This window comes from Octopus sinensis, linkage group LG18 (genome assembly GCF_006345805.1).
Source record: "Octopus sinensis linkage group LG18, ASM634580v1, whole genome shotgun sequence".
Lineage (NCBI taxonomy): Eukaryota > Metazoa > Mollusca > Cephalopoda > Octopoda > Octopodidae > Octopus > Octopus sinensis.
In genome coordinates, this window is record NC_043014.1 from 34,069,576 (window position 1) to 34,081,339 (window position 11,764).

The following is an 11,764-nucleotide window of genomic DNA, read 5'->3' on the forward strand; positions in this document are numbered from 1 at the left end:
TAACTGCAGAGGAACAGCATCTGTCGCACTCTCGCCTAGTTCTCGTTGCCCACTTCTGCAGTGGCCAGCAGCTAAATCTAGAGATACCCCAGTGAACCCAGAAATCGTTGCCAAATTTCCCTCAAGTAATTCTACAATGTTTAAAGGAGAAAAACACATTAGTTGATGCACTCCGAGATATAACATCTGAATAAAATATGGGAGCGTCATGGCTTGAACGCCTTTGTCCATAAGTATCCTAAGCTGAGGCTTTGGTACGAAGCAACAACAACAAAAGATGAGCTAAACATGGAGTCAATATTTGCTCGTTTGACCAGTTAAATATAACACCCAAATACCTTCAAATTACCACGTATCGTCTTGAAAGAAAGACAAATGGAGCAGTGTAGTCATAGATGTATAAAAAGCCGGAATGGCCAAGGTGCCAATGCCTTTCGTCTAAAAGTCTCTTCAATCAAGGATGACTCGGAGCTAAACTACAACTCACAAACAGAAATAGACCGGCGAATAATGGATAAAGTACATATCACACTGCTTGCCATGCTATTAATCAGTGCATGTCGGAATGGTACAGTGCGGTCCTTATCTGGAAAGTGATATGGTGTAATTGGAACGAGAGATATGAGGGACGTGCCTGCATACACAACAACAATAACAGACTTTAACCTCTCCAATATATCAGCTATATTAGCAACACACTTCAACGTCTTCGACATACCAACCTTATTAGTAACACACTCCAACCTCTTTAACTTATAAGCTTTATTAGCGGCACATTTTAACCTCTTCAATACACCAGTTTTATTAGCAACATACTTTAAGCTTTCGAACTCATCTATAAAAGAGAAGCTGGTCTCCGACTGTCTGTCCGTAAGAACTTCTGCGTTGGGATAAGGAAGAAGGGGAGGAGAAAATGTTGTTGCTGAAAGAGAAGTGCAACGAGAGAAGAGAGACAGACAGACAGAAAGGTGAGTAAAAAATAGACAAATAGGTAGGGTTGTCACCTTAGTAACTAACAGGTTTTGATTAAAAACGCGAGAAGTACCAGTTTGTCAACACAACGCAATACAGACTTCGAAAAACGATTATATATATATGTATATATAATATATATATATATATATTTCCCTTCTTTCCTGAGCGTCAATAATACTTTAATTGTTCCACGTCCTGCGTTGCTGTGTTCTTTTCTCTATTTTTCTGTGTTTTCTTGTTTGGATTAAGTATATATATATATATAATATATATATATATATAATTATAATATATATATAAATATAAGATTATATATATGTAGCTAGATAGATAGATAAATAGATAGATAGATAGATATCGATATAGATATGATGCATATATAGTCTTGTGTGTGTAGTGGTGTGTGTGTTGTTGTGTGTGTGTGGTGTGTGTGGTTGTGTGTGTGTGTGTGTGTTGTTTCTGTATGTCTTTCAATATATAGACAAAGCAACATAGACATAAAAAAGATTTTTCACTGTGAACAATTTACGAAGATAGGGGCATAATTAACAAATATTTTTTACCGGCAGCGTAGTGACGGATAACGACCTAGCAAGCTTTATTAGCGACACAATTTACTTTAGTAACAAACATACTTTATTAACAAAACCAATTCTAAACATGCTTTAAATCAATACACAAACTTTATTACAAGCATTGTTTTAACCTCTTCAACATACCAGCTATATTAGCAACACACTGACATTTCCAACAAACCAGATTTTAAAAAAAAGAGCAACGCGCTTTAACATTTCCAATAGACCAGTTATATTAGCAACACACTTTTTAGCATCTTCAATACACCAGCTGTATTAACAACACAGTTTAATCGCCCCAATACAGCAGCTGTCTTAACTGAACCAGTGTCAGCCACCACAATTACCATTCTCATCACAGACGACACACCCTTTGTCTTCTATTGGACAAAGTGATAAAAAATGCACAACATGCACGCACACATATCAACACATACACACACACACAACACACGCATACACATTTACATCCAAGCATGTACTCACATACACGTGTACATTCGTGCGCAGAAATGCACACAAATTGGCACACGTTAACATACCTACATACGTATACAACACACACCGTACATACATCACTTACACGCACACCACACACACACATATATAACATAACCACGAACCACATCACAAATAAAATATAACACACAGCCACACCCGTGTCAACAAAGGAGCTTCTACTACAGGGGTGGGAACCTTTTTGGTACCCGGAGTGAATTACAAGTTCATAAGAAACTGTGGCAGGGTCACATCTGTGGTGAGAAAAATAACAGTCTTTAATTTTACAAATTCGTAGGTATGCAACAGATATTAAATTACTGTTTTGTCTAAAGACTTAAACGATTTTTTCCTTTAAAAAAGAAAAAATGTAGGGATGTTGGTTAGAGATTTCGGTAGCAAGTTGGAATTGAAAACCCAAGTAATTTGTTTCTAATTTCAACGCGCACGAAATCTGCTCTGCGAACGAAGGTCCTTACGCCTATTTTACGCAGTCTTAGAAAAGTCACCCCTCAAAATTCTAAAAAATCACACCCGAGGAGTGGCTGTGTCGTAAGTAGCCTGCTTACCAACCACATGGTTCCGAGTTTAGTCTCACAGCATGGCACCTTGGGCAAGTATCTTCTACTATGGCCTCGGGCCGACCAAAGCCTTGTGAGTGGATTTGGTAGACAGAAACTGAAAAGAAGCCCGTCGTATATATGTATATATATGTGTGTGTGTGTCTGTGTTTGTCCCCCCAACATCGCTTGACAACCGATGTTAGTGTGTTTACGTCCCCGTAGCTTAGCGGTTCGGCAAAATAGACCGATAAAATAAGTACTAGACTTACAAAGTATAAGTCCTGGGGGTCGATTTGCTCGACTAAAGGCGGTGCTCCAGCATGGCCGCAGTCAAATGACTGAAACAAGTATAAGAGTAAAAGATTAAAAGAGAGTGATACGGGAGATGTATTCGTGGATATGACGAAGCGACGAGATGCCTTTGATCACTGATTTGCTCGGTCAGAGCAGACCAGGATCTAACAGCAATAACAACTATATCCACACTGCACATGCACACATACACAATACCACTGCCTCTATACGCAATTTCTATACACATAGCAATACCCTTACAGACTCCCACGTGCAGCCATTCTCAGTTTACATTAACATAAAAAATAGAATGACGTCAGAGACCTTAGATTAATTTACATATCGCTCTCCAACACGGAAGTAAAATTGTATTTCGAGCGTCCTTTACACCATTACAATAACTATTGTTGCTAAGGCGCGGTGGCTGAATCGTTAGCACGCCGTGCAAAGTGCTTAACAGCATTTCGCCCGTCTGCACGTTCTGAATTTACATTCCGCCAAGGTCGACTTTACCATTCGTCCTTTCGGAGCAGATACAATAAGCATCGGTTGACTTAGCCCTTCCTCGAAACTGCACGGCTCTACCATACACCAGCTGCAGATCATGCTGACGGAACTAGACACTCATAGCGTAGCAGTAGGCCTTAAAATGAATAGTATAAAAACAAAATATAAACGGTCGGAAGACGTAGCACAAGGCCAAATAGAGATTGGCGACCGACGAAATAGAAGAATACGTCTTATAAGGGGACACATTGAGTATGCGTCGAGATGTGGATGCTGGAATAAGGGCAGGATGGAAGGCATTTAACGGCGCAAAAGGCCATGGAAAGATTCATGTTAGGAATATCACTAAGAGAGTATATTCGAAATGGAGGGGAATGAACGATGTGATCGTAGAGTACCGAAAGCTATAGTTTCACTGGGCCGGACATATAGCAAGGTTCACAGACAACAGGTGCATCCGTGCAGTTGCTAAGTGGAATCCAAAAGATAGGAAAAGGCCACTTTGACGGGCTCCACGCGATAGGAGACGATTTAGTCAAGATGAAAAAGAATGATGCAATCAAGACAGAATTGGAAGCGCATTGCAGCCAGCGGTATATAACATGATCTGGTCGGTACAGGGATATACTATACGCACATACATACATACATACATACATACATACATACATACATACATACATACATGCATACATACATACATACATACATACATACATACATACATACATACATACATACATATGTATGGGGAGAAGCTTGTTTCTCAACCACATGGTTCCAGGTTCAGTCCCACTGCGTGGCACCTTGGGCAACTGTCTTTTACAGTAGCCTCGGGTCGACCAAAGCCTTATAAGAGGATTTGTAAGAAGCTTGTCGTATATTTATGTGTGTGTGTGTGTATGTGTGTATGTATGTATGTATGTATGTATCTATCTATCTATCTATCTATCTATCTATCTATCTATCTATCTATCTATCTATCTATCTATCTATCTATCTATCTATCTATCTATCTATCTATCTATCTATCTATCTATCTATGTGTGTGTCTTTGTGTCAGTGTTTGTACCCCATCACTGCTTGACAACCGGCGTCAATGTGTTTACATCCCCGTAACTTAGCGGTCCGACCTAAGAGACTGATATAATGAGTACTAGGCTTCCAAAGAATAAGTGCTGGGGTCGATTTGTCCGACTAAAAAGGCGGTGCTCCAGCATGGCTTCAGTCAAATGACTGAAACATGTAAAACAATAAAAGTATATGTATGTATGTATGTATGTATGTATGTATGTATGTATGCTGTATGCATGCATGCATGCATGCATGCATGCATGTATGTATGTATGTATGCATGCATGCATGTATGTATGTATGTATGTATGTATGCATGTATGCATGTATGTATGTATGTATGCATGCATGCATGTATGTATGTATGTATGTATGTATGTATGCACGCATGTATGTATGTATGTATATATGTATGTATGTATGTATGTATGTATGCATGTATGTATGTATGTATGTATGTATATATGTATGTATGTATGTATGTATGTATGTATGTATGTATGTATGCATGTATGTATGTATGTATTTATGTATGTATGTATGTATGCACGCATGTATGTATGTATGTATGTATGTATGTATGTCTGTATGCATGTATGTATGTATGTATGCATGCATGCATGCAGCATATGTATGTATGTAGTATGTATGTATGCATGATGTATGTGTATGTATGTATTGTATTATATGTATATGTATGATGATGTATGTATGTATGTATGTATGTATGCATGTATGTATGTATGTATTTATGGTATGTATGTATGTATGCACGCATGTATGTATGTATGTATGTATGTATTATGTATGATGCATGTATGCTATGTATGTATGCATGCTGCATGCATGCATGTATGTATGTATGTATGTATGTATTATGCATGTATGCATGTAGTATGATGTATGTATGTATGTATGGCATGTATGTATGTATGTATGTATGTATGTATGTATAGATAATGGTTTCTGCTTTGGGTAGAGAACAAAATGATAAAGTTAATGTAAACTTATCGCTTCAAAATTGAGTCTATCTGTTCCGTTTCCTTGGCTTTAATTTACATTTAATCTTTTTGCACCGACTTCTTACTTTAAGGCCCAAAAGGCAACAAACATGACGTAACGTGCATTTATTTCTATGCGCGTATGCATAAACATATGATACAATAGAATACGCTTGTGTTTTCAATGCTACACGTCGAATAGAAAGGCTGTTCCTCTTATATACACAAATGTATCTGTGTGTGTATGTGTGTGTGTAGTGTGTGTGTTTATGTGTGTGTGTGTGTGTGTGTAGTGTGTGTGTTTCGGTGTGTGTGTGGTTTGTGTTGTGTGTGTGTGATGTGTGTTGATGTGTGTGTATGTGATGTGTGTGTGGATGTGTATGTTGGTTGTGTGGGATGTGTGTTGTGGATGTGTGTATGTGGATGTGTGTGGATGTGTAATGTGTGTGTGTGTGGAGTGTGTGTTGGATGTGTGTGTGTGTGTGTGGATGTGTGTGGTGGATGTGTGTGTTGATGTGTGTGTGGATGTATGTGATTGTGTGTGTGGATGTGTGTGTGTGTGGATGTGTGTGTGTGTGCGTGTGTGGATGTGTGTGTGTGGATGTGTGTGTGTGTGTGTGTGTGTGTGTGTGTGTGTGTGAAATTGCGAAAAGCTTTCCCGGAGACGTTTCTGATATTGCAGCATCTCTACTGGGAGTATTGTCTGAGCCTTACTAAATATATGATATGGGAAATATCTTACAGATATGGGAAATATCTAGACACTAGTGTTTCAAGATATTTCCCATATCTGTACGACTTTCCACAATAACGTACAAGAAAGATCATATTACCCAAATGCTTACTGTGTGCTTTGAAAATTGATACCTGCCTCTCCATGAAGTTTCCAACGATGTAGGCGTTCATAAAAGTTCATGATTCTAAAAGAAGAATTCATGATGTTGTATTGTGTTGCCGTAAAAGTTTGTGCGACGCTTATTGACTGATGAACAAAAAGAAAACTGAATCACAGTCAGTCAAGAGCTGTTTGATTGCTTTAATGATTTATTTATATTATTTACATTGGATAGATATATGTCGTCACCTTGTTTGTTGTTACCCCAAACGTTTCGGTCGATTTACTCTCCAGCCTTCGTCAGGTGTCCTGGTGGAATTTTGAATCCAACCCTGGGTTCTCATCCATAAGGTTGTTTTTTTTTTTGCTGATATTATTATTATTACTCTTTTATTCTTTTACTTGTTTCAGTCATACTGGAGCACCGCCTTTAGTCGAGCAAATCGACTCCAGGACTTAATCTTTGTAAGCCTAGTACTTATTCTATCGGTCTTTTTTGCCGAACCGCTAAGTTACGGGAACGCAAACACACTAGCATCGGTTGTCAAGCAATGTTGGAGGAGGACAAACACAGGCACACAAGCACACACACACACACGCACACACACACACATACACACACACGCACATATATATATACACACACACACACACACACACATATATATATATAGATAGATAGATAGATAGATAGATAGATAGATAGATAGATAGATAGATAGATAGATAGATAGATAGATACGACGGGCTTCTTTCAGTTTCCGTCTACCAAATCCACTCACAAGGCTTTGGTCGGCCTGAGGCTATAGTAGAGACACTTGCCCAAGCTGCCACGCAGTGGGATTGAAACCGGAACCATGTGGTTAGTAAGCAAGCTACTTGCCACACAATCACTCCTGCGCCTAATAATAATAATAATAATAATAATAATAATAATAATAATAATAATAATAATAATAGTAAACTGGGCTACAGGAAATATTCTGCTCAATACCACAGATTTGCTTATCAGTTGTTTGACCTTAACCAGTTGACCATGTCTCTTAGTGGCTGACGATATGTGCATCTCTGATCACGAGCAGAAGTAGTGGGGGAGCATCATAGCCATGTGTTAAAAGGAAATCTTTGGAGTTTGAATAATTCACCTCTGGAAACATGGGTGTTTTGTTCAACATCCTTAAACAGCCCTTATTCAGGGACCTTTTGAGTGGGATGGGTTACTCTACCTGAAGAAAATTCTAACTGGACCCCACCTGCAAGGTCATGTGCTGTTTATCTTGATATGATATCACCATGTCGCGCACATATGGTTGTGATGCATGTGCCTAGTGTACCCTTATCAGATGGGTAGTCATGATGGGTATACTAGGCTTCGTATATTTTACTCCAGTTTCACTTTGATGGTATGCACTTCTCTCTCACTCAATAATAATAATAATAATAATAATAATAATAATAATAATAAAAATAATAATAATAATAATATAATAATAATAATCAGCAAAATGTGGAAGCTGAAGACTAAAACAATACCTGTTGTCATAGGTGCCCTAGGAATGATAGCGAAAGGGACTGATTGCTACCTAACTCAGATACCAGGAAATCCAAAAATGGCAGAAATTCAAAAGATAGTGCTCATGGGAACTGCTCATATCCTACGCAAAATACTCTCTATGTAATCCCAAGGTTTAAAACAAACTTTTTAAAATTTTTTTTTTCTATGTATTAGACATTCAAAAAAATCAAGGGAAAAAAAAGAAAAAAAAAAAACCCCAAATATATGGCACAGAACTTCCAACCTGTGTCTCTTGAGGTCTCTGGGTGAGACTTGGAGCCAACTTGTACAGACATAAAGCAAAAGTCAAACATAGAATAATAATATAATAATAATAATAATATAATATAATAATAATAATAATAATAATAATAATAATAATACCTTAGGAATGACAACCCAGGGTTGGGTTCAAAATTCTACCAGGACACCTGACGAAGGCTGGAGAATAAATCAGCCGAAATGTTGTGGTAACAACAAACACGATGAGGACACATATCCGTCCAATGTAAATAATGTAAATAATGTACAGAATTCCTCATCTCAAAAATATAGATCTGCTTTAATGCTGATGAAAACTTTCTGGAAAGTTCATTATTAGCGACGGAAGCACTATAAGTTCAAAATAGTGATCTGTATATCATATTTAAAATAGATATATCGTTGAAAGCCTGATAAACTGTTAGTATTCATCTAAAAAAAAACATTTTTTTATAGATGTACAGTGCTAAATATAAATAGAAATATATCAGCAGCGGCGGTGTCATGATTAAATATGTATCTCTGCTTCTTTGGACTTCATCTGTAGCAAGTATCCTCTGACAACGCCTGCCAAGAGAAAGTCAATCACTACTGATATAGTAAAACAACGAATGAAAAATCAATCAGAAACAGATATACCTATTTAGCAATGCCACCGCCGCCGCTACTGGACGGTTCTCGTCTACTATAGATATATATATATTTGTACTTTTTAACACTATACGTCAATAAGAAATGTTTTCTCAAGACAAATATCACAGTTTATCAGTCTTTCGACGATATATCTGCTTTGAAATATCGTAACAAGGGAAGAAACGTGGGTTTTATCTTTATGATGTCATTGCAATGAGTTGATCATAACCGCCACGACCAAAGAAAGACACGTCAGAGTTAGGCAGATGCTATACCGACACTATACCAAACACTATACCAAAAGAGCAAGCCATATCCAACGGCCACAGTTCCTTTGAGTCATCGTCATCATCATCATCATCATCATCATCATCATCATCATCATCAACAAGGCGGTGAGCTGGCAGAATTGTTAGCACGCCGGGCAAAATGGGAAACATTGAAAACAAAGGAGGATATTTTAAAAATCAAAGCCGAAAGTTAAATGTTTGTTTTTTAAGTATATTTTGTTCACTCTTACTTTCATATATATCACTAGCAGTATCGCCCGGCGTTGCTCGGGTTTGTAAGGGAAATAACTATATAAGCATTTTTAGAGAGTTACTTCCCTTATAGATGCCAATTCGGGCTTTCTTAGCCATTTCTGTTTTGGTGTCTTCAAGCCATGAAGTCGTTGTTCTAAAAGAACGCTGGTCTCCTTGACAACGCTTTACGACGTTCATTTCCTTACACTCCCTTTCCCACAGCTTCACGAGGGAGGGAAGAAGGGGGAGAAGCAAACAGGTGCAGGTGTGACCATGGACGCCAACTCCGCCGCCATCGACACACGAAAAATTATGCATTAAAATGGAATAAAAAATGATGTTAAATTATTTTTAAAATCGTAGACTCATCGTAGACGCGCGCTAATACTCAGACGGGTTCGATATGAATCACGACTATAAGATACCCGAATTTGGTTAAACTGCACCGCAAAATGTGGGAGTAGTTAGGAATCTAAATCGAAGGGGACAGACACTCACACAACTACAGTTTTATATATATAGATATAAACATGTATATCTTTTGGAACATTGTCATTTTATAAGATTTTGCTGGCAAATTTTTTAATTAACATAAACACCTATTACAGGAAAGGAAATTACCAGATAACTTTCATCAAATTCTTCCGAATCTTTCACTGTAACGTGTTGTTTATCGCATTTGCATTAAATGCATATTGAATGCTTAAATGTTTGTTTACTCGTTTTTTTTTATCATTGAGCATTGGAGTGGTTGTGTTGTGGGCTAAAAATAACAGCCAAATAAGATTTTTAGATAAATCTTTTAAATTAACATAAACATTTATTTACATGAAAAAAATTATCGGAGATATAACACGTGTTGTTTACAAATATTAACAACACGTGCTATTTTCAAGATATTGACGACAAAATATGCAGTCACGCACAAAATGTCAGCTTCCAAATCTTGTTTCCTGACTGGGTGAAAATGATGAAACTTTAAACCTCTATAACATTTTTAAAACATTTTCTGCAAAAAAATCAAATAATTCCAGCAATTCAGTTTTGGCAAGTGTATTGTGGCAAATTTTAAATATTCAGTAAACCTTAATTTTTGAAATGCTGGCAGCCAAACCGACAAGATCCAATTAAGTACCAGTTACGCACTGAGCTCGATGTAATTGACTGAATCCCTTCCCCCAAATTTGAGGCCTTGTGTTTCCAGTAAAAATGATTATTATTGTTGTTGTTGCTGCTGTTGTTGTTATTGTTTTTTCTTCTTTCTTCAAAATTTTCTTCCATTTCTCGCCAAGTGTTTTCCATACACCTAAGGCAGCGAAACTCATTGTATGCATTCCCAGATTACACACGCAAATTCACAGGTAAAATATGTATTTAAAAATTAATAAATAAATAAATTCATGAATAGATGTTGTTTTTCACAGCGATAATGCTCTTCTCAGTACATGAGTCGTTCCAGTTAACACGATTTATTATTATTATTATTAATACTACTACACTACTACTACTACTACTACTACTACTACTACTACTACACTACTACTACTATTATTATTATTATTATTATTATTTTTAAAACCGTCGTTTATCATAAGTTGCACAGAGTTTAACTTAAGTGGTGTTTGAGGGAGGTAGTGGGGAAGAAGTGCCCTGGAAAAGTGTACTACGATAACACTTCTGCTCACGCATAACTCCTTATCTGTGATTTATGGCAAAGAACGAAATGACTCCCGTCCCGCAAGCGCTTTATTTTCCGAGTTTGGCTACTGTGAAATGTTTTGTTCCCATATTTGAAATTTATCTTAAAGGCTGCTAATTTCAGAGAAAAGAAGCGATCGAGACCGGTGCATTACTCCTCTGCGTTCCAAAACACATTTTAGATTTTTAAAAAGATGACTTCTTTGTTCGGTTTGGTGTAATAACTGTGTGAGAAACTAAGAAACTATTCTGAAGGATCTTATTAGATTCTAAGCAGGGTCAATGTTTTCGTTTTGTTTTTTTAAGTGCCGTTTCATTTAGGACAGTGTGTGTGTGTGTGTGTGTGTGTGTGTGTGTGTGTGTGTGTGTGTGTGTGTGCGTGTGTGCGTGTGTGTGTGTGTGTGTGCGCGCGCGTGTGTGTGTGCGTGCGTGCGTGCGTGCATATGTGTGCATGTGTACGTACGTATCTAGGATCTTTTCGGTTTGAACGGCAGTTTTTAAAAATAATTTCCACTTTTAAACTTCGTATACTGGTAGAATGTGTTTATAAAACATCTTTTTCTCTTGGCTTTATTGAGAAAATTCTATTGTTTGTAAGATATTTGTTGGGTTTTTTTCTTCAATTTCTGCAATTTCAACCAATCAATGACGTCTATTGAGGTAAAAAAACATTCTGTGCCGTATGAATATGTCCCTCGTTTAAGAAACAGATTGGGTTTATTTACATTTGTGAAGAAAAAAAAGATACCCTTCCCCCCACCCCTAACCCTA

General features: G+C 37.3%; 2 long non-coding RNA genes across 2 annotated transcripts in view; one reads left to right on the top strand and one right to left on the bottom strand.

Moving 5' to 3' along the window:
- Window positions 1–5,141, top strand: part of LOC118766931 — a 25,853-nt gene extending 20,712 nt beyond the window's left edge. The window contains exons 4-5 of the long non-coding RNA XR_005002837.1: window positions 382–385; window positions 5,130–5,141. This is a non-coding gene — a long non-coding RNA (uncharacterized LOC118766931). The remainder of the gene's footprint in view (window positions 1–381; window positions 386–5,129) is intronic.
- Window positions 2,470–10,036, bottom strand: LOC118766932. Its single transcript, XR_005002838.1, has 4 exons — window positions 9,953–10,036; window positions 3,122–3,123; window positions 2,793–2,796; window positions 2,470–2,480 (listed from the first exon to the last, which is right to left on the bottom strand). It is a non-coding gene; the product is annotated as an uncharacterized LOC118766932 (long non-coding RNA).
- Between the last annotated feature and the right edge of the window lie 1,728 nt (window positions 10,037–11,764).